Source organism: Aethina tumida, chromosome 1 (genome assembly GCF_024364675.1).
Source record: "Aethina tumida isolate Nest 87 chromosome 1, icAetTumi1.1, whole genome shotgun sequence".
In the NCBI taxonomy this organism is placed as follows: Eukaryota; Metazoa; Arthropoda; class Insecta; order Coleoptera; family Nitidulidae; genus Aethina; species Aethina tumida.
The window spans coordinates 15938210-15962285 of NC_065435.1; the positions used below are offsets into that span (position 1 = coordinate 15938210).

General features: G+C 26.8%; 1 protein-coding gene across 1 annotated transcript in view; it reads right to left on the minus strand.

The window, feature by feature from the left end:
- Positions 1–23419, minus strand: part of LOC109598647 (potassium voltage-gated channel subfamily KQT member 4-like) — an 87415-nt gene extending 63996 nt beyond the window's left edge. The window contains exon 1 of the mRNA XM_049970838.1: positions 23304–23419. The gene's annotated coding sequence lies outside the window, so the exon portion shown is untranslated. The remainder of the gene's footprint in view (positions 1–23303) is intronic.
- Between the last annotated feature and the right edge of the window lie 657 nt (positions 23420–24076).

The following is a 24076-nucleotide window of genomic DNA, read 5'->3' on the forward strand; positions in this document are numbered from 1 at the left end:
TGAGGGGCACCCTGTACAGTGTAGTTCATTTATATCTATAAGATTGTTATTTCTAATTTAATTTTAATGAATAATAAGTCAAAAAAATTATTCAAATAAAAATGTTCGGCTTGGATGATATAGAAAGAAAATTTTCAGAATTGTATTCTCTTCTTCAGGACTTACTTTCTATTAAAATCACGGAATTTCTGTCTATTGTGAACACAGAGTTACTTCTTATTATTATGCTGTTATAGATTTAATATTTATTTAAAAGATTGTGATTTGTTTGACAGTATTAATTAACCCAAGATTTACTAGAAATATCCTTTTAGCTGAAAGTAATTTACTGTATCACACCAAAGGTTATTGGGGGCATCCTTTACAGTATAGTTCATTTAATTCTATAAGATTGCTATTTCTAACTTAATTTCAATGAATAATAAGTCAAAAAAATTATTCAAATAAAAATATTCGGCTTGGATGTTATAGAAAAAAAATTTTCAGAATTGTATTCTCTTCTTCAGGACTTGCTTTCTATTAATATCACGGAATTTCTGTCTATTGTGAACACAGAGTTGCTTCTTATTACTATGCTGTTATAGATTTAATATTTATTTAAAAGGTTGTGTTTTGTTTGACAATATTAATTAACCCAAGATTTACTAGAAATATCCTTTTAGCTGAAAGTAATTTACTGTATCACACCAAAGGTTATAGGGGGTATTGGGGGCATCCTGTACAGTGTAGTTCATTATATCTATAAGATTGCTATTTCTAATTTAATTTTAATGAATAATAAGTCAAAAAAATTATTCAAATAAAAATGTTCGGCTTGGATGATATAGAAAGAAAATTTTCAGAATTGTATTCTCTTCTTCAGGACTTGCTTACTATTAAAATCGGGAATTTCTGTCTATTGTGAGCACAGAGTTGCTTCTGATTAAGATTCTGTTATAGATTTAATATTTATTTAAAAGGTTGTGTTTTGTTTGACAATATTAATTAACCCAAAATTTACTAGAAATATCCTTTTAGCTGAAAGTAATTTACTGTATCACACCAAAGGTTATAGGGGGTATTGGGGGCACCCTGTACAGTGTAGTTCTGTAGTTTGCTATTTCCAATTTAATTTTAATGAATAATAAGTCAAAAAAATTATTCGACTTTTTCAGGACTTATCTTTAAGAGAGACCCACTGTATTTGTAAGATAATAGGTAAATATATACAAGTAAAAGAAAATGAAAATCTGTTAAAACATCTAGTTAAACTAAAATATTTGTGAATAATAATTAATATCACAATTAAAGAAGTTTTTATTATATTAAAAAAAACAGGAAAATTGGTTTTAAAAACATTGTATTAATAAAATGTCTGTGGAATATTTTAAAGTGACTAGAAACTAATTAAAGTTTACAGATTTTCTTTGAGATGTTTATAAGTGAAATTAATGTAATCATAATTTCTACGGACAGGTGTTACCTTATGTTAGGTTGAAATTAATTTTACGAGTATTAAAAATGTTAATTTTTTTATTGGGCACCCAGAACAATTTAATTTTAAAATAGATTATACAAAATTTAGTGTGTTCATTTATAGGGTATTAAAAAAATGTTATTATTAACTCTTTTAGAAAATTAATTTTATAAAAATGTTGTAAAAAATTATGGTGCCAGCGTATTATAATTAAGAATAAAATTGTGCTTTTTGTTGTCTTAGTTTTCATTAAATTAAGTGTCGTTTCAGTTATCAAATTGTCCAGCAGCCCATTTTGAATTTTTATACAAAATATTTTTAACAATAAATTCATGTAATGTCATTTTCAAAAGACTATTGCTGTATGTCTATCAAAACTAAAATACTCATGACTCTTGTCGGAAAATTATTAAAGTAAATATAAATTTGATAATAATTTCTATAACATTTTTGGCGTAACAAATTTAATATTAAATTTGTGGAGTGACGTACTTACGAAAATTAATTTCCCGATACAAAACGTTCGTGCCGCTGATTGACCCACCAACATTTTATTTATTAAGGTGTTAATTAAATAAATTAGACGCATTTTTTTCGGTATAATTTAGGAGAAAATTCCGTATGCACGGAAGCACGGCCGCGGCAATATTCGTTTTCTGGAACGAGATAATGCCAAGAAAGGCACGCGTGGAAAATGTAGACGTATGTGAAGAGATTTAGTCAGAAACTCAATTAAATTATTCCAGTTGATATTTTCCATTTTGTTTCGGGTTATGATGGACGGGAAGTTAATGAGTTTCGTATAATGAATTGCATCTCGGACCCCTTTCCCAACTTTTTGTGATACCACTAGCACACCTAACCTTGTTAAATTTTTATCGCTATTAAAAATTCTATATATGCTCGAATGGATTTTTAAATGGATGACTAACACGACGTGATACAATATTCGCCACTGCCATCCAAATTTTCAGACATCTTTTGTTATTTATAATGTTTTTATTTTTACGATCATTGCAAATTTGCCAATTTCTACCAAACTTAAATAAAAATTATACGTAGATTATACAGGGTGTTTTTGAATAGGACATATGCAATTTTGAAATTATGGAATTTTTGGCTGCTAAAATATTTTTTACACTTTGCCAAACATAAATAAATAAAAAAGAACCCTTATTTGAAATTTACCAAAATTTAGAAATTAAGCTCTGGGCACAATTAAGCTAACAAAAATGTTTTTAGACTTTTTGGAAATCAAATATCAGTTTTAGTAGATATTTTAGAAAGTCAGAAGTTTTTTAAAAAGTAAGCTCTGGAAACAGGACAAGAATTTGTACATTTTTTAAATTTCTACAAAAAAAATGCATTTGAAAGTGTATTCGAATAAACAAATTCTCAAAGGTTTATTATTGCTCAATAAAATTTTAATTGCATTTTTATCAAGCACTTTTTAAAAATTTGAAACTGAAATCGACAGACTGAAAAACAATTAAACTAAAAACATTTTAGATTAAAAAAGTAATTCAATTTAATTAAACATACGTTAAAAGTTAAACAATTTAATTTTAATTTAATAAATCAAATTGTTTAAAATCATTTTAGTATAAAAGTGCATAAAATTGTAATTTATTCAACGACAATATTCAATATTTAGGTACCCTCCATATTTCCAATTCTCAGTTTGAAGGATATACCTTATTTTATGCTTATTTCCACCTCACATCTTGTCATATAAGATAAATATTAAATTAAAACTTACGTCCAATAAGTAGATGGTGAAATCAGATTAAATTAAATCTTAATTTAATTAATTTAAAACGGAATTGTTTGAGTAGAATAGATAATAAAAATACCTTCCAAATGGGGTATCATATGACTATCCTTTTAATTAAAAAAAATGAAAACTGAAACTCTTAATTACAATACATGTGCACCATAAATTTCTGTAATTCAATATAAAAGTTAATATTTTTTATTACTCCATAAAACTATTTTCATCGAATTTAAAAATATACATATCCTAACGTCTATTTTTTGACAAATTAAATGAATGAATGAATCATTAATTAATAATTGGGACCCCTTTACTCGTATTTGTATACACTTAAATTATAGTATGTTAAAGTATAAGTATATTATGTATTATATACATACATATAGGTACTCCACATGTGTGTACTTATTAAAAGAAATTTATTATTTGTATTCTGTATACAAATCTAAATTTGAATCCGGAATTTTATTAACCAAGCTTGATAAATACCTCAAACTGTGGAAGAACAATATGTTAAGCATATGTTTAGGCACAAGTTTATTTTTTTAGTTTTTATTGTAAACAAATCAAAATATATATGAATCTTTACTACTATATTAGAGTGCAGTTAAATCTAAATCATGATGTCGATATTGAAAATAGAATGCAGCAAGTCAAAATATTTGTAAGAATTATTATATATTAATGTACTACTGGAATAAATACAGTCCTGATTATAAACAAAAAGATGATGAACGTGGTTGAACATAAGATGTAAATATGCACAGATTATTATATCTAAATTAATTTCTGAAAAATAGGTTTCTGTTATGTAAAGGTTAAGGCTTTCGTGACCATTGTTTCCATATCTATATTTGGATTTTTTGGAAATAATTCCAACAAACGTAGACCTATAAACCCGAACAAATATAGATAAGATTTCTGTTAATTAGAAATATTGTATAAAGTAACATGTTCAGGAATTTTATAAAATGTATACTAATAAAAACTTCAATTCAATCCAAAGTTTGTTCTGTCAAGTTACCTCAGGTAACGGTGCTGATAAACATGTCCCTGAAAAAGTTTTTTTTGAATATATTCATATATTATTAATTTTATCCGAAATGAAAAAGGGAAATGAGCAAATATTCATTTGTACAATCCGTTAATCCGGCACACCCTGTATTTGCCGCATTAAATTATCAAAGCTCTAAACTTTGTTTTTAATCCTTTTTTAATTTCCTGTCACTGCATGAGATGGCCTCAGGCTATATTTTTTTACGTGTTCCACATCCACATAGACGTCTAAAAATATGCCGTTTTGCTCCACGTAAATTTTCTTTTTAAAGAACTGAGAAGGGAAAACTGTTCATGTTCTAAATTATTTTCATGACCTTTGATATAAAACATTTCTCCGAATATCTTTTCCTTTTAATCTGTCTTAATCATGTTCGGTATACTTGGGTGGTATATTTATGGTAATAATTATTTTCCTGAATAAATTTGTTGCTGTTAAAAGGAATTGGTTCGTAAAATTATTGATAGGTATAAAGGTTAAAATGATTTCAACTTTCAGTTCTTTTTCAAGTGATAAAAATTATGAAAGAAGAAACGTGTGAGAAAATACTAATCTGAAAAAAAATACACATATGTATACCATAAAAATTTTAATCTAAAAAGTGATGAAAGTAATAAATTGTCTTTTTATGAATTTTTTTATTATTTATAATAATTTTGTGTTAAATTTTGTTTTTAAAGTTCTAATCTCAAGGTATAAGAATCATTTTTCATAAAAATTTATTGGTGTTATAAGATAGAGCTTCATTAAAATAGAGATAAATATAAAGAATAACTGTTTTTATTAATATATAAAAAATACAATGTGTGATAATTTAAGTGGTAATTTATCTATCTTTTTTCGTTTTTTCATATCTTTTGTTTTATTTGCTAAATAATCACGGTTTTAATACTGTTACTGAAATTTTAATTGAAGGCACGGCTAAAAATTAATAAAAAAAATGTCTTTTCTTGTGCAAGTTGCTGAAGTTTGTACGAAACACCGAACAACGGAAAGGAGCAATGTTTATTTTTATTTATGCAGTCGAAAGCATTTACTGTTTACTCTTAGTAATATGTTTACAAAATGCAAATAGGAAAAAGGTTTTCCGCCATCGTATTTTCATTTAGAATGTGTATTCATGTAAATAGGATATCGTAATATGTTTATTTTAATTATTGGTGTGCCGTAAAAGGCATAGTGAATATAGCGTGACGACTCTTGGCGTAATTAAGACACTGTTTCGGCGTTACACACACCTCCCCTCGTAGGACTGCATAATTAGCTACCCTTAGGTCACCCCTCGGCTAACATTGAACTAATACCGTTTGAGGCAGTCTATCTTGTTAAATTTCCTTCAGCCGATCCAATATTCATGCTACTTCGCCTGAGTTTTCATTTGTCCCTTTATTATTTTATGTTTTCAAATTGGGAGATTGTCAAATAACATGTCTGAATTATCTTCAACTGTCACCGTTTCTACACACCGTAAAATTTAATATTAAATCGAGTAAATTTCGTATTGAATTGGATTTATAAATTTACATCTAGTACTGGTATCCTAAAACTTTGAAGTTATTTTTCATAGATTAGTTGATTTTTTTGTTGCAGTAATCGATATTAATGCGATTTTAATGTATATAATCCTAATATGCTAGGATACAAGAGAAAATCTATTTGCAATATAATTTCCCAGGGACTAAACCATTTAACGTCAGGGATTTAGGGAATGTGAGTGTGATGAGACCCTGCAGATTGCTAGATCAACTAAACAACTAAATGTAAATTCCTTATACATTAATATTTTATTTTGAATTTGTTGTGCTGAAATTTATGCAATATTTTACTTCGGATTTATTCACCTAACTCAGATATGCATAATCATAATATGAGTTTGTTTTTTAGCAGAAAAGTTCCCAAAGATGTCAGGCGACAAACAGGAAAGTTCATAAAAAAGCATAAAAAACTGTATAGGTCGCAGTTTTATTCGTATTGGAAAAACAATTTCAGACATGCCATGGTACGTGTAAACTTTTTCATTTGATATAAATAATAACTTTAAACTATTGCATAATTATTTTGGATTTTTCATGCCTTTACAATAAATTTATTCCCATTCCTTATTCCTAGATTCACCCCCTAGTAATTATTATCAGAAATACCAACGTTTCAGAAGTAAACAAGGCACTAAAACTGACCTTTGTTGTAAATATTCACCTCTAAAACCTATTTTAGTTGTAAAAAGTGTCTGTCGAAAGTTTTCAACAACAAACTAAACAGATTTAATCCAGACAAGTCTAATATTGACACCGAAGAGTTAACAGAACTATATTGGTATTATAATTTAAAATCGGCGACCCTCTTATAATTGCTGAAAACCAATTTAAAGCTCTTTCGAACAAACAGTATAAAATTCACACGAAATAATAGATCCTAAATGAAATTATGAACTATTTCTTGTATGCAAATTGATCAAATATTAATTTAGGTGAGTTTAAAAGCACTTTTTAGATTTATACCGCCCATTAAAAACCTGTTTACGTAAAACTGTCTACATGCAGATCATTTACCTCTGAAAAAAATATCTGAAAGCTGTCGTCTTTCATAAAAGTTCCTTTGTATTATAATATATTTATTGGTACTAAAGCCACTTATAAATTTATTAAAGCAATTGCTACCTTATTAAAAATGTATTAGCTGTGTGATGTGTACTTTGTAATTATTAGGAATGTGTCGTTTTATAAAAGCTCGTCAAAGTAAACATGTTTAATACATAAGTATTAGTTTTTAAATACGGTTGCATTGAATATTGAAATATAGTGCAATTTCAACGTAGAAATATAAATACTATATAATTATAGGGAATGAGGAAAATTGTCTTTTAAAATTGAAGCATTGCTTTAATATATTATTTTCAGTGTCCTTACTTTGAAATAAATTGCCTTATTCTAATTGTAGGTTTTTAATCTGGCTAAAAATCGATTAACAAACGGGTTTATAATTAATTAAATTTATGATTCAGATTTATTGATCTGGTCTATTATTAAATTTTCGAAATTTGTTCGTATCTTAGAGAAAACTAAAACACTAGTAGTTGCAGTAAATGTTGCTGCTCCATAAAATAGTAGCAAGAACTTTAATGACGCATCGATGAAACTTTATTACCTTAATTTGTTCGTTTTATGATATCTAATTCACATTTTATTTAGTTAAATCTGCAAATACATGAAATTTATGTGTCCAAATATTGCTTTTATTTGCAATAAAATTGTAATTTCCGTTAAGTTAATTAAATTTAAAATTGAATGTGTTTTAAGCCTAATATACAGGATGTATTTCTTGGAAGTCTTTAAAGCTTTCGATCAGGTGGGACCAGAAAATGTGCTTAAAATTAGTCTCACTGTAGCCATAACTCTTAATTTAATATTGTTGTTTTATACTGTCTAATAAAACATTTTGTTTCCATTAAAAAAATAGTTGAGCACAATATGAATAAATTAAACAAACAGTTGAAGTCACTTTATAAATGATTCGTTCAGTCTTTAAAGCTTTCGATCAAGTGGGACCAGAAAATGTGCTTAAAATTAATCTCACTGTAGCCATAACTCTAAATTTAATATTGTTGTTTTATACAGTCTAATAAAACATTTTGTTTCCATTAAAAAATAGTTGAGCACAATATGAATAAATTGAACAAACAGTTGAAGTCACTTTATAAATGATTCGTTCATAATTAAATTATAATTAGTGGCCAGACAGGTTTAATTGAATAAAACAAAAATTAATAACAGTGATTTTATTTCAGTGTAATGAATACCACGTTAGAGCTATTGAGTTAAATCTAGACTGATTTCACAGTAAATCTTTATAATACGAATTAATCGTAGTTCCAGCAAAACAATAATAACAGTGTAACATAGCCAGTTACAAACTTAAATAAAATAGTAGATCGGCCATTTTAATTTTGAAACTGAAAATCGATTCAGTCCATTTTATGGAATTAAATTGTACACAATATATCATAAAATCCTTGAATAGATGACCGAAAACATTTTATTATTCATTCGTTTATGATCAAAATTGTGGCCAAACGATTCTAATTGCTCAACATAAAAATCAACTTTATTATTCGTCGAGTAATGTAGGAATCATGAGTATGTGGTACATTAATAGCCTTTGCCATGACCAATAAAATTATTAACGTGTTTACACCAATGATAAACACATAAAAATATCCATCCACTTACAATTTAATTCGTATTAATTATAGGGAATTTGAATAACTATTAAATCAAAATTATCTGCGTAAATTAAATTTATTTATTCGTATAATTCAGCGAAATGGAGTTTAAATTTGTTAAGAGATTAAAAAAACAGCGGAAAATCAGAACTAAATTGCAAGTTAAAACTGAAAATAAACGACGCTGTGATTTAAATCCCTAAATAGTTTCTGACGAGCTTTAATGTAATCGCTAAGGTAAATGCTAAAAATGTCAAAAGTGGAGCCAACAATTAACATCGGACCATACTTCACATATCCGATTATGTATTCACATTAGATATTTCCCTTTCATTTCCATAAACTTCAACAAAAACAAACAATATTATTTTAATTTAACAAGAATTCGAAACTGAATACGTGTTTTAGAATTTATTAATGTATTGACTTCCTTCTAAATTAGCTTCGAAATATGAGATTTACTTTATCTATTTTATTACGTTTAACGATTTAAGTATTTATTTGTGAGAAATCGAATACTTAAGCTTAAGCGATTTTTTTTATTTTTAATCATTTTTAAGCCAATAATTTAGCCGACTAAACTCGGATTTACTTTGCAATATATTTATTAATGGGTTCAACCACCCAAAGCATTAAAACCTTAACCTTAAAATAAGCTTTCGTATTAAAAATATTTTATATTTAGAATTCAAGGTCTGCTTTATAACTTATATACTATTTTGATAATGGATACATAATTTCCTAAAATATTTTCAATATTTTTTATGGATGATATCAACGAGCTGGTCAATGTTTGTATACAATATTATAAAATATATTTTATCTGAGCTATTTTATTTATGTGAGTCTAAGTTAAAGTTCGTGTTACATCTTTAATACAAATGATAATTTAACGAAAATGCTCGTATACCTATATATTTGAATTTATGCAAAAGAATTTTATTTAAATACCTTGCTACAAATTATATTTATTTTATTATATAATTTTAATTCATTAAATTTACCCTCAAGAATTAGTTCATACAATACATTTTAACACTGTCTAATTTAATTGACATTGATTGATTCAATTTTTGATATTAAGATAAGCTTTGTTAAATAGAAATATTATTTTTGGATGCTGAAAATAATTCATTAGCACATACACATTGAACATTATACTTCAAATGAATAATGACTATGAAAAACTTTAAAATAATAATTTGAGCTTAGCTGGTAAAAATTTAGTGTTATTAACATAAGTTGGAAGAGAAGTAGACTAGTCACTGATGACAAATTATCGTTTACTCCTGTGAAACCATTTTTTTATTGTTTATGACATAATTCTTAATACAAAAGACTATTTCGTCACATTTGGAGTAAATGACAATTCAGTTTGTCAGGAGAAATTCTTTTCAAAAGTTGTACAGTGGTTGAAAAAAGTATGGAATATTCATTTACTTGTTACAAATGTTATACTTAATGTTTTCTCAAATCTGTTCCAAATCTAAACAAATCTAATTTACTGCAAGATCGGTCCATTAATCACAATGATCATTAAATTCACAGGTGTTTACTTTTTTTTAATAAAAAATCAATTTGGTCTTGGAAAAAGTATGGAATATTATATTAATATTCCTAAAAAATTAGCAATAATTCAAATATTTCTATATTTTGTGGCGTAACCTTTAGTTTCTATCAATTAAAAATATTCCATACTTTCTTCCACCACTGTATATATAATATATCGAAGGTATAACTTTTTTTTAGTTTTGGTGATATTTAAACTGTTCACAAGTATATATTGTTTTTTATCTATAGATAACATAACAGTATCGATAATATTAATATTTTTATACTTTATTGATATTTAAACTTAATAATAATTATATTTAAAATAAAAGGTGACTGAGTTTAGAGTGAACAACAATCTAATTTATCTTCGAAATGTCAAAAGACACTCTTTTATATATAAATATATCAATATATAAATATTATAGTTTAGGTGATATTTAAACTTATAATATTTAACATAAATAATGACTTATTTATGTTCCAGAGTTTAGAGTAAATGACAATTGAATATCTTTAAAATATCAGAAGAAAATCTTTTAACAATTATATGTTGTGTTTTATTTATATATAGCAGTATCGAAGATATAAATATTTTTAAACTTGAGGTGATATTGAAATTCAAAATTAAACAAATCAAAGAACTACAAAGTACTACAGAAATAGTTATTCGAATGCTTATTTTCAAAATTAAAAAATGAACAAAATTTTTAAGAACATAACACTATTAAAAATAATTCTGTATGTTAAATGAATGTTAAAAAACATTTTATTTACTGTTTATTAAATATAGAAGTAATAATAAGTATAACAAGCAAATTTGGTTCACACAATTTGAATTTTAACATTAATATTACTTTTAAATGTTATTCATTAAACAATTTTACACATTGAACACAATATTTTAAACGAATAATAGCTTTAAATAAATATAAAATTTGGGTTATGATAATTTAATATTATTAATTAAAGGTATAATATAATATCATTCAAGTACTCTAAATCCGTGCTGACATATCATCATTTACTTTTCAAGAAAACATTTTTTTAATTGTTTTATGGCAATTCTTAATCACAAAAGACTGTAGATGAGTTTCACAGAAAATAACACTAAATAAAATTCAAATAACAAAATTCTAATTTGGTTGTATTGAATTGACTATTTTTAGATTAGTAGTATTGCAATATACTATATACCATACCACTTCCGATTACTGAAAATATCTGAGCATAAAGTAAACTGAAGCTTAGAAAGAACATCAAATATAAACAAATATTTTAAAATTAGAGATAATTTTTATCATGTTTTTCATCTTTTATATAATTATATTATAAATCGTATAAAAGACAGAAAAGACGTAATTTAGATCTTTGCAATAAACTTTGTCCACATGTTGCGCACCAATATTAATTGTTTTATATTATTTTAAAAAGTTGGCAAATAACCTTGTATCTTTTAAAACAATTTAATTAAAGTTTTAATTACTTACACAAAATTTTGATAAATACTGATAATAACAGTAAATATAGAATTTAAGTAATTATTTTTGTAATGAGTAAATTAAAACATAACTAATGTGTAACTTAAAAAATAAATAATAGCAAACTAAAATAAGGAATTAAATAAAATAAATAATACAGAAAAAAATAATCGTATTTTTAAAATTAATGTTCGTCTACATCTAGTGGTGAATAAAAAAATTGATATTTACCAAAGAAAATGAATTAAAATATTGTCGATGCAGATTTAACAGTTGTCAAATAGGCGCATACACATACGAAATTCAAAATAAATCCGAAACCAGGACCGGAAACAGAATAAACACCGGTATTTATCGGACACGTTGCGAAACATCGCAGGCCATTTGCACCGAATACGCGGCGCGACAATACGAATCGTACTATGCGAAACGCGGAAAGGTAGACGACGAGTGTCGGAGCGTCGCGGCGCGGACGGAGCGTCGCCGTTGTCGGAGCGTCGACGTCGGTGGCAGCGTTTTCGGGGTGTACACGCCGGTCGGACAGTGAACTGACCGCCATAGCCCGCCGCCGAGTTTCAGGTAAGCGCGAGTCGCGCCTCACGCCTGACTGCCGGTTCGGCGGTTGCACGGAAAACGGCGACCGCCGCCGCATCCGACCGATCTGTGCACCTTCGTCGCGTACGTTTTCGCGATTTGGCGAGAGCGACAGGAACGGACCGAGAAAAAATTTTTTTTTGAGCTCTCGACCGAAAATTTTCTGGACATTAAATCCTTTAGATTTATGATCAGTTAAAACCTTAATTAATTTAGTAATGTAGTAGTAATGTAGAAATGTAGTAATGTGGTAATGTAGTAATGTGGTAATGTGGTAATGTAGTAATGTGGTAATGTAGTAATGTAGTATTGTAGTAATGTGGTAATGTGGTAATGTGGTAATGTGGTAATGTGGTAATGTGGTAATGTGGTAATGTGGTAATGTGTAATGTGGTAATGTGGTAATGTGGTAATGTGGTAATGTGGTAATGTGGTAATGTGTAATGTGGTAATGTGGTAATGTGGTAATGTGGTAATGCGGTAATGTAGTAATGTAGTAATATAGTAATGTGGTAATGTAGTAATGTAGTAATGTAGTAATGTAGTAATGTGGTAATGTGGTAATGTGGTAATGTGGTAATGTAGTAATGTAGTAATGTGGTAATGTGGTAATGTGGTAATGTGGTAATGTGTAATGTGGTAATGTGGTAATCTGGTAATGTGGTAATGTGGTAATGCGGTAATGTGGTAATGTGATAATGTAGTAATGTAGTAATGACATTAACAAGAATTCGAAACTGAATATGTGTTTTAGAATTTATAAATGTACTGACTTCTAATTAGAAATATGAGATTTACTTTATCTATTTTATTACGTTTAGCGATTTAAGTATTTATTTGTGAGAAATCTAATATTTAAGCTTAAGTGAATTTTTTTTATTTTTAATCATTTTCTAGCCGATAATTTAGCCGATTAAACTCGGATTTACTTTGCAATATATTTATTAATGGGTTCAACCACCCAAAACATTAAAACCTTAACCTTAAAATAAGCTTCCGTATTAAAAATATTTTAATGTAATGTAGTTTCTCATTTCTTACCTATTTGTATATCAAATTTTTTGAAAATATCTGAATGCATTCTGGGTGTTTTAGTTAGTAACATAAAGTAATATAGAAATGTAGTTGTATAATAATGTGGTAATATAGTAATGTATTGATATAATAATGGAGTAATGTATACACAAGTTGAAAGCTAAATTAATTTAGTAGTAATTTAGCCGTGTGGCAATATAGTAATGTAGTAATGTAATAACGTAGTTAGTGTAATGTAGTGTAAAATTTATTTTATTTTAGTTTATAGTAATGCAGTAATTCTTTATTAAGTTATGCCGTACTAAATAATAGAGTAATATTGTAAAATTTGCATATAATTTCAAAAAAAAAAAAATGGTGGATTAGCTAAGTAAATAGTACATAAAATTATAGAAGAATTAAGTTTATTTATCATTTTCAATGAAACAAAATTGAAATTGAACTTAATAGTTTGTACATTTAAAAATGGTGGATGTATCGTAAATAAATACATAAATTTACAATTTAACCCTTTGGGTACATTTGACGAGTGAGATTCGTCATCGATATGAATAACCAAAGATACAGATGACGAGTCCGACTCGTCATTGGAATTTAACATGTGTATGTATAAGTTGTTGAAAATTTTCAAATAAATCGAGACTCAAGGGGTTAACTGAATAATTTCAAGCAAATTTAAATTTTGAAAACAATAAAGAACATAAATTATTATATTTAAATTGTAAATATAAAAATCACACACTCATAAAATAAATCAAAACAATAAAATATTTTTTTAGATAAGTATCTGATACAAAAAAAAAGGTTTTTAAAAATTACTCAATTTTAACTAGTTATGGCAATTTATGTATTTTATTTTAACTATTATTATAATTTATATAAAGTTCACAAATATATTTTTTATAGCTATATAATGAAATATAATAATGTAGTAGTGTAATAATGTGGTAATGTAGTATGTAGTAATATAGAAGTATAGTAATGTGGTAACATATAAGTTTGATGACATACTAGTAATAAGTTTCTGGTTTTGACATTTTTTTGTGTAATTTTAGTGATTATCAATGTCAAATTCAAGTTTAAAAAATAAAATTTATTAAAATTAGGTTAATTTAATATATAAATAGTAGAAATTAGTAATATAATAACAGAGTAATATTGTAAAATTTGCATAACTAATTTCAAAAATGGTGGAGGAGCCAAGTAGATAATACACAAAATTATTAATTAATGATATTGAGAAATCTCCATTTCCATATCTTAAAACACAATCATTTTTTCCCTCAAAGTTCATTTATCATTTTCAATGAAACAAGATTAAAATTGAACTTAATAGTTTGAACATTTAAAAATGGTGGATGCATCGTAAATAAATTTACAAACAATTTAATTGAATAATTTCAAACAAATTTAAATTTTGAAAACAATAAAGAACGCAACATATTTTAATTAAATCGTAAATATAAAAATCATGCACTCAAAAAATAAATCAAAACAATAAAATATTTTTTTATAAATATCTGATCATATAGAAGGTTTTTAAAATTATTCAATTTTATAAATATTGTTATGACAATTTATACATTATATTTACACTGATATAATTTATTATGTTCATTGAAACAATATAGAGTTCGCAAATATATATGTTTTTATTAAAAATTTCGAAGATAATTGAATTAAATTCAGTATTAGCCTATTTAAAAAAATGGTGAAGGCGCAGTAAATAAATACATAAATAAGAGAAATTACAAACAAGTTTAAATTTTGTAAACAATAAACAAAACATAATTAAATTATAAAATCCTAAATTATAACTCTAAATAAAAAATAGCCATTTATCTAAAAACTTTTACCGTCAGATTCAAATTAAATCAAATTATCTCGTTTACTGAAAAAATGGAAAAGAACATCATAATTTATAACAAATCACCACCCATTACAAAAACTACTTCTTAGTAAGTTTTTCTTAAAGTTTCGTAATATGTCAAAACCAAATTGTTTGCTGTTTATGAATTCTAGTAGTAAAAAACAGTTTTCCAATAATATGTTTACATAGTCGTATTCAATGGCCAAAAATAAGATGCTGACATCTTAAAAATCGATTTCCACTTTATTTTGTTCCAGAGCCTTGGAAGCGACAAGTGTATGTACGAACTTGATTTAATTACCTGAAAAATTCTTTTTCTAACCGAAGCAGCCAATTAAAAATTCCTTAGCCTTTTTATTTTGCTTTTCCAGCATTAATTTGGGAATGTATATGAAACAAATTTTAATCATATTTTGTAGACTGATAATTTAATATTAGGTGTGTTTAATTAAACTAATAAACATTTCAGTTGTTGAATAAAATACGTATGATAATGAAAGTTCTTATTGAATAAAAAGCAGGGACCTTCTTTATATATTTATAAATATATATAAATTATTGCAGAGTTTTGAAGAGAATCCTGTGTCAAATTCATATTTTATTATGCTATAATACAGTGTCGAATACAAATATACAAAAAACTAATATGGTCAACAACATACAGTACTTAATAGATTTAAAATTAGCCTTTCATTGATTTTTCTGTGCCATAATGATTATTTTGTTCCTATAAAATGGTAATCCAATCGAAGTAAAATACAAACGATCAGTTTCGAAAATCAAAGTGTCAATTCAAGATTTAAAAATATAATCCCTTGTGAATTATTTATGGCAGCAAAGTTTTAAAGAAATAAATGGTCAATAATTCTCTACTTTCAAGTCAAGAAAATTGATTTAGCACTTTAATAATGAAAACATATTGAGTTAGAGCTTCTAATACATTTCTCAAATAATTTGTAAGTTAGTCTACATGTGTTGCCTTAATATAGTATTTTTTATGTCTAAAACATATGTTTTAATAAAATTTATATAAGATAAATATACGTACGTTAATTATTCTTGGCCATTAGTAAATGACAAAGATTTTAAAAGTGTTGTTCAACTCTATACGTTAATCAACGTGGCAATACATCAATCAAGCATAGCAGAATTGACATGTGGCTTCAAAGCCTTTGTAACTCCACCAGTTATGCGCATCCCATCTTTATTCATATGTCGGTTTTCTTTTGATATCAAATTTAAAAAAAATCAAAACGTCCATTGACATTTCTGAGATCCCAACGAAAAATTTAAAAAAAAAAAAATAAACTGATTGAATTAAAAAATTGGTTTATTATATTTTATGAATGATTTTATGTTGTAAATTTCAAAACTTGGTTAATGATTTTTAAAAATATATTTGACTGATTTATGAAACGTAAAGAGAATCACAAACTTTTTGTTTAAATTGTATTGATTCCCTCCAAATTTAAATAAACTATTTAACATTATTATTATTAACTCTTTAAATTTAAAGTTTAAATTAATATTTTATTTAATTTAGAATATAAAACTATGAATATAAATATCAATATTTGTGTCATTTTTGACACCAAAATTTAAAATTGTCATTGATAAATCATTCTTAATTATAAATAAACAATTAATACTCAATCAAAATTACTACATAAATACGTATATTTTGTCCCAATGAAAGGATATTTCAATTCAAAAGAACACATTAAAACTAAGTTTTTTTTTTAGTATTAAATTACAAAGAAAAATCAATGTGACCGAAACATTTAAAGAGAGAAATTCAATCATAATTTTGTGAATGAAATTGTGATTTTAAAGTCACGAGGGAAATTTCATTGAATTCATGTTGAAAACACTACGAGAAAACACATATTGCGAATTTAAAACAGTTCGTGTCATAGTTGTTATAAATTAAGGAAAATAAACCGGCTGGTGAATAGGGCACGAACTTGGACCCCTATAAGTTGGCAATTAGCCATCATTTCCGTTCCCCCTTTTTACCCAATAATATTCGTCGTCGGTACGAACGATTTCATCAGGCCTGATTTCAGCCTCTATACCTGACCTGTTTTGCCCCCGTATGTATTATTTATTCAGTGTACACGCTGAATTTTATCAGTGTTATCATATATTTTAATTTTAAATTAATGGGAGACTTCACGAAACAAGTGTGTATCTTGATGTGATTTCTGACAAAGTCAACATTCATGAATAATACACTGTCAAATTCTATTTAAATTTTCTGGTTCAATACTACCGAAAATTTGAATTTAAATTTGTGAATATATTAAATAAATATGTCAGCTTAATAAAACAAAGTTTATCTTCAGTTTATTTATATTTTTTGTTCTTCAGTTGACTTTCAAATTGAGACAATTGAACCAGCTAATTCGATTTGTACAAATTGTTTCTGCTAGTTCACTTATTGTTTATGAATATGCGAGACGGTCCTGTAAATGCGGAGAGCAAAGATACAATCCTTCCGTAGTATCAATTTTGCCCCGTGAATCGTGAAAATAGGTGCCCACAGAATGGGTAAGTCTCAGATAATAAGGCATTTGTACAATGCCAAAATCTCTCCCCTTCTCCTTTGTTGCGAAATGTTTAAAGCTTAAGATGCTTCTGTCATGATCAGAATGCTACAAACTATTCAAAGTGTTATAGTTGATTATGTGTATAAATTTGGAAGTAATTAACATTCAAGAGGAGACCTTAACCAAAAATATCCACTTTGGACACAAATCAATATATATATTGTTTATGATTTTGTGTCATATTATTTACAATGCATTATTTATGCATGAAATTTTATGTTAAAATATAAACAATTTCCTTATTTACATATTTCACAATTGTCTTCTGAATGACCAAAGTTAATATTGATTTACACAGTGTGGCACGTTTGGCTTATAGGAAAATGATGAACAAACATAGAACAACTTGAATATCCGTTATGTATAAACCTCAAATGCAAATAGGTTCAGAAACCTTTCCTAATTAATGGTCATTCCGCAAATAGACTGAATATTACAATTACACTTAATAACACCCTTCAATCAGTTCACTCGATTAAAACAATTGTTTTCCTTCAACAAATTTCTCTTGTTCTTACGGTTAAGTATGATCAATTTATTTACATATAGCTAAAAAATAATATTGTCACAAATTCATATAAAACTGTATAAAATTAATTGATTTAATTAATATCACGGAATTTCTGTTCTAAAACTGTATGAAAGTTTTATTTATTATATTAATAATTTAATTCATTAAATTTCTATTGTTCTCTAATAATTGTGGTAAATAAATGGACATATTAACTAATTGTAGTTTTGTACTCAATTTGTTTACAATCAATGTAATCTGTTTCACCATCAGTAATTGCAGCTTAATCGAGGTGTGTGAACTTGAATATGTGCTTAATGAAGTGATCGTAGTAAATGAAATGTCATAATCACAGACTTTGTTAAAATTTTAATTTAAAAGTTAGTTTGCATAAATTCATTTTCCTTGTACATATATAAATAGTTATTTACTATTTTAATACATGTTTATCTAAAAAATAGTTAGTGCAATTGTAATATTTGTATGAGACTTCAACCTATCTAGAGTCAAGAAGAAGCTTAGAGTAAATTATTTTAATATTAATTCCTTGGACAAATTACAAAAACAATCATATATCAGTATGAAAATTACATTAATCACAATTTTTATGAATAACTGATAAAATTTCAGTCAAATAACTTATTAATTTTTATACCTACAAGATCTTATTCTTAAGACTATCTGTACTCGCCCCTTTGTTGGTATATTAATCAAAATTGGGCTACTCGACAAAAGATGTCGCTTTTGGGATCTATTCAACAAAAGTTTCAGAACACTTAACAACAGATGCCGTTATTAAATTGCATAATTTTACAGCTAATTTTTTGAATTTTAACGAAATACTTTTTATTATAGGTGTTAAACAGCGCATCAAATGTTCATTGAGAATGTAATGTATAGGTGAGCCAAGCCTCATCGAAATCAGTCAAATAGATTTCTTGTGATACGTGTACATCCAAAGCAATTTTTTAATTTATGATAAAAAACAGTTGTTAAAAAATATAAAAATAGAAAGAATTGTAATCTAATTAGAAACTTTTAGAATAGTTATTCGAGAAATTATAGATTTTAACCCTCTGTAACACACTAACTTAATTATTTCTAGTTACAATTGTTCTTGTTTAGTCTAGAATATTCGGGTTAATTCATAAACAAACACTTGTGGATAAAATATAAATTTAAACAAAAACCGATATCTTATATTATATATATCTAGTAATGTAAGTTTAAGAAACACAGTATAATTCCTAAGTTAGGAAGAAAGTCAGGTACGTTTGTAGACGCGTAGTCCAAAATATTCCAGGCGAAGTGGTAGGTTGTAGTGGTTTCGCAATAACTGTTACGTACTTTTAGGAATGTATCATTAAAGTCAGTTAATTTTGCAAGTTTCTATGTTATCCTACAACTTAGATTTAAGGGCCATGTATCTTTAGATTAAAACTCCTGTACAGTCATTATTTCGAAGGAAATCAATAATTTAGTCAATCGTTATTGTACCGCTGGGATGCGGGCTAGATATCTCATAATTTGCTGCGCTTTTTGGTAATATAATCAGTTTAATAAGAAATTATCCCAATTTGTTAGATGTTCAAACTTACCTAGGCCATAAAATATTGAGTCCGTTCAAATTTATTGAGTAACTTGGATGGTTAAGTTTCCGATATTTATTGGATATCGTTATATCGTTAAATGTGTGCACATTATTGAAGTTTGCTCATACAGGGTGCATCATTTTAACCTTAAATATTAATTATCTTTTTGTTTGGTTCAAGTAAATAATATTAAAGTAATATATAATATAATTTGAAGATAATAAGTAAAATAGATAAAATTATATTAATTTTTGTAAAATATTCAGTATGAGGCTCCCACAAAGGGTTGAATAATAAAGACATACTTAAAGGCGCCACTGTTTCTGATTGAGCATGGCAACTTTAAGGAAGGCACTGTATAATAAATTCCCCTGTCAGTTTCTAAACTTTCTATCCTGTTATGCATGGTAAAATCTATATTTTTGTTTTTAAGCCAAGGAGTAGACTATTCTGTTTGATGTGTTCCATTATTGTGGAATGTAGGCGGTCGACCGACGAATTGCCATTAGGATTATACGGTCTGCGAAAATGACTGTTAGGCTGCGAATTTTAGAAGTGTTTTTATTGTCGCACTTGTAGTGCATCGATATAAAATCATAAAGCTTAAATGTCATTCAAAACCACCGAAATGTTTTATAGTAAAATGAACAATAATAATTAATGTTAAGTTCAGGATTAGTTTTAACATTAAATATCATGTTTCTATTCTCTCAAATTCTAATTAAATTTTTATGCACGGTTGACAATTAAAATATTCAATAATTTAGAAGAGAATTTCAGACATTTTAACTTTAAATGGACAGGATATTTTGCATAGCATTTTAAATTAATTAGTTTTTGACATAATGCTGTAAAAGAATTAAAAAATGTATCAGTTTAGTAAAATATAAAACGATATTTCCGGTTAAATAAATATGTGTGTATACTTCATTTTAAATAATAAATTTGATACGTAATCATTCCTATAATTAATTAAAATATTTTCTCACTTTTTAATTTTCTTTAATAAATAAAAATTTATAAAAAACCGGAATTTAAATACGTCAGAAATAAATTTAGTTTTATAATATATACAAGTTAGTCCAAATATGTGATATTACATTGAATGTTTTAACAACATAAAGAACACAACATCTTATTGTCATACATTCATGTACAATTTGTCATTATTATGACTTAGTATGTACCATGAGGTTGTCGACGATATATCTGTAAGTACTAAAAAATCGTATACAGTGTTTTAAGTTTCTAAGATTGCTACTAGAGGGCCCAACAGAAATCAAATTTTCGTTCTTAATTAACTCTTAAAAATGTATTTGTTGTATCTGGTGAATTGACTACAGAAATAGTACAACCAAGTATTTTGTTCGAATTGCTACATAGCACCATCTATTAGAAATTTTAAACTTAAACCTGCCATCTACATAAGGCGATAGAAACTTGACAATCAGTAAACCCCCTTTTTACTCATTCATAATTTTAGGATACAATCAATTGAACCACTAGAAATATCACAGTGTATAAAATCTACGTTTAAACATAAACTACATAAACTGACTATCATTTTAAGGAATTATTGTCATAGATTATAATCTCGATTTTTTATATATTTTTGAAGTGAAAACTTCTTTAGCCGGGTTTGGCACTTTTTGGTAGGGGAATATCTTTTGGGTTCGCGTCACCGACATGCCCGTTCATCAATTGTTTGTTTGTTTGTTTAGCAACCAGGGAATCGTATTGATAGTGACGCACGCGCAGTGTTCTGGGCGCCTTAGACACTTTTTGGATGGATAAAATCTCGTGTATTCGCGTCACCGACATGCTCATTGCAGTATATCTGTAACTATACAGCTGACGTATAGTGCTTGTATATCTTATAAGTGAAACTGAATGGATTTAGTGTTAAGTTCAGTGTGTACATACATATATGTGCGTTGTTGATATAATGTGTTTGTTTGATTGTTATTTGAATGGACATGTCCAATGATCGAAAACTCAGTATTACAAAGTATAAAATGACATCAATTCCATTTTTACGCGATACTTAGATGAATCAAACATTTTCATATCTTACTTTAGTTACCATAAGCCTATTGTATCTTTTTTAGAACAAAATGAAAGTACAAAAAGTCTAAATATTGTTGAAATTAATGATGACAATGATGCAAACAATTAAAATAATGTTAAAAATCATATTCATTGAAATTTAAGTAAATACAAATACTATCCATAAATAATACGATTATATATTAATCGTTATTACAATTTAATTGTATTTATATTTTGTCATGATCTTGTACATCCCCTAATATATTTAAATAATAAAAAACCATATAAACATGCATAAAATTGTTGCTCGGAGTATCAATAGATGTGAATATCCGATTGATGTTGATAAATTTATTTCAAACATTAGGAAATTTCAAATTTTAATACAAAAAGTTTTCACTTCTATCGGCAGTCTCTATAACTGCCAACTTTAATTTTTTTTTATTACCAGAGAGAGTTTTATTTGTGTCGTATAAATGTAGATGTTCTGTGGTATAAACATATGTTATAGCTGGTTTACAAACACCGATTTATCGGCCATCAGATCTTCAAAGTAATGAGTTACGATTGAAATCAACTCTTCTGTCTCATTTGTGTTCATTTAATTACGACGGCCAGATTATATTTTTTTCAGGACACAGCCTATAGTGTGAGAAAAACGACCTTTATTAAAACATTAATTGCTTTGGCTGAAAGTCTGAAATTTCAAAATAAGTTGTATTAATAAATAAGTTAAATTCGATTTTTTCCCTTTCTGTTTAATTAAACTTAGAATAATTGAGTTATATAAGAACAAAATTTTAATTAATTCATCTTATATTTCGATAACTTATACAAAGCAGTCAGAGATCTCAGCAAATTTAATTTAGTTTTTTTTCTAATCGAATTTCACTTTATGATTTCATTACTTACAAGTGAAATAACAAATAAATACGTTAATTAATCTTCCTTTATCAGAAACTTGTTTAATTAAAAATTATTTATCAGATAATTGGTCACGCAACCGTGCACGATTTATAATTTAAAACACTTTTATTAATTCAAATTCGTTTATTTTTGTTAGAAATAAAATTTATTCATTTTGAATGTAACAAATGTAAAATTGTATGTACTCAAATACGTATTTTAAAATGCTAAACCAACACCTTAGCATCTAAATTGATTTTGTTGACATCTTTAAATATATGTATTGTAGCCAGTGTTAGAAATTTCACATTTCAATAAATACGTGTTGTAGTAAAAATGTTCTTATCAAATATGGGAATGCGTCGAACAGAGTTTTTTGAAATTTATTTTAAATAGTTAAAGCAACTCAATATTAGTTTTTATGCATAACTAAAAAGTAAATACAAAATTTTAATAGTAATATTGTTGCACAGCTTCTGAACAAAGCTTTTAATCTAAGTACATCAACATTTAATCAACAAGATGAAAAAATTTAAACGTTTTACAATAAACAGGTGGTGTCAGTATTTAATGTTGAATAGTAAGATAAAAATACTCACTCTGGATCTCTGTCCTCTGGTGAATTTTCAATGGTCAGCGTCTCAAATTCGACCGTTTTCCTCGGATGCGTTTGCACTGTTGTCACTAACAATGGTGTCTGCGAAAGCGATGGGGAATCCGTTGGAGTTGGAGATGCGGTACCCGACGTCATCCTAACCTCTAACCGTTTAACAGTGTCTGCAAAAAAATCAAAACGAGACCTTAATGAAATTCGTATTACTGACGGGCAGACGCATAACGTTCACCTTTATATAGCACCACCGGCGGGGTTCTAAAGGGTAGCTTACAAATTAGAATCATAGCTTAAAACTAAAACAAAATTAAATTGTCTGTTTTCTGGTTAAAAATTAATAAATTCCACGAAATATATGAAGATACGTCCGTGCAATGATAATTTAAAATAAAATCAATATTTACACATACAGGGTGTACCCGAAAGGTCTGTACAGATTGTTGAAATGGGGGTCTTATCTTAGAATAAAAGGCACCCTGTACATTATCAATACTAAATACTACATAATTTTTTAGTTTAATTAAACATTTTAAAAAATTAAATCATTAAAAAATACTATAAATAAAATATATTTTTAAAAAATTATTATTAAACTCTTAAAATAATGTCTCACTGCATTAACACACGTTCATAACGTTTGATTTATTACAGCTTTATTCCTTAAAAGATTTATGAATAACCATCTACATATGTCATATTGTTATTACGAGTACGTGTTTTTAAAATGTCAGATACTACCCTTTAAAAGGAGTATATCTT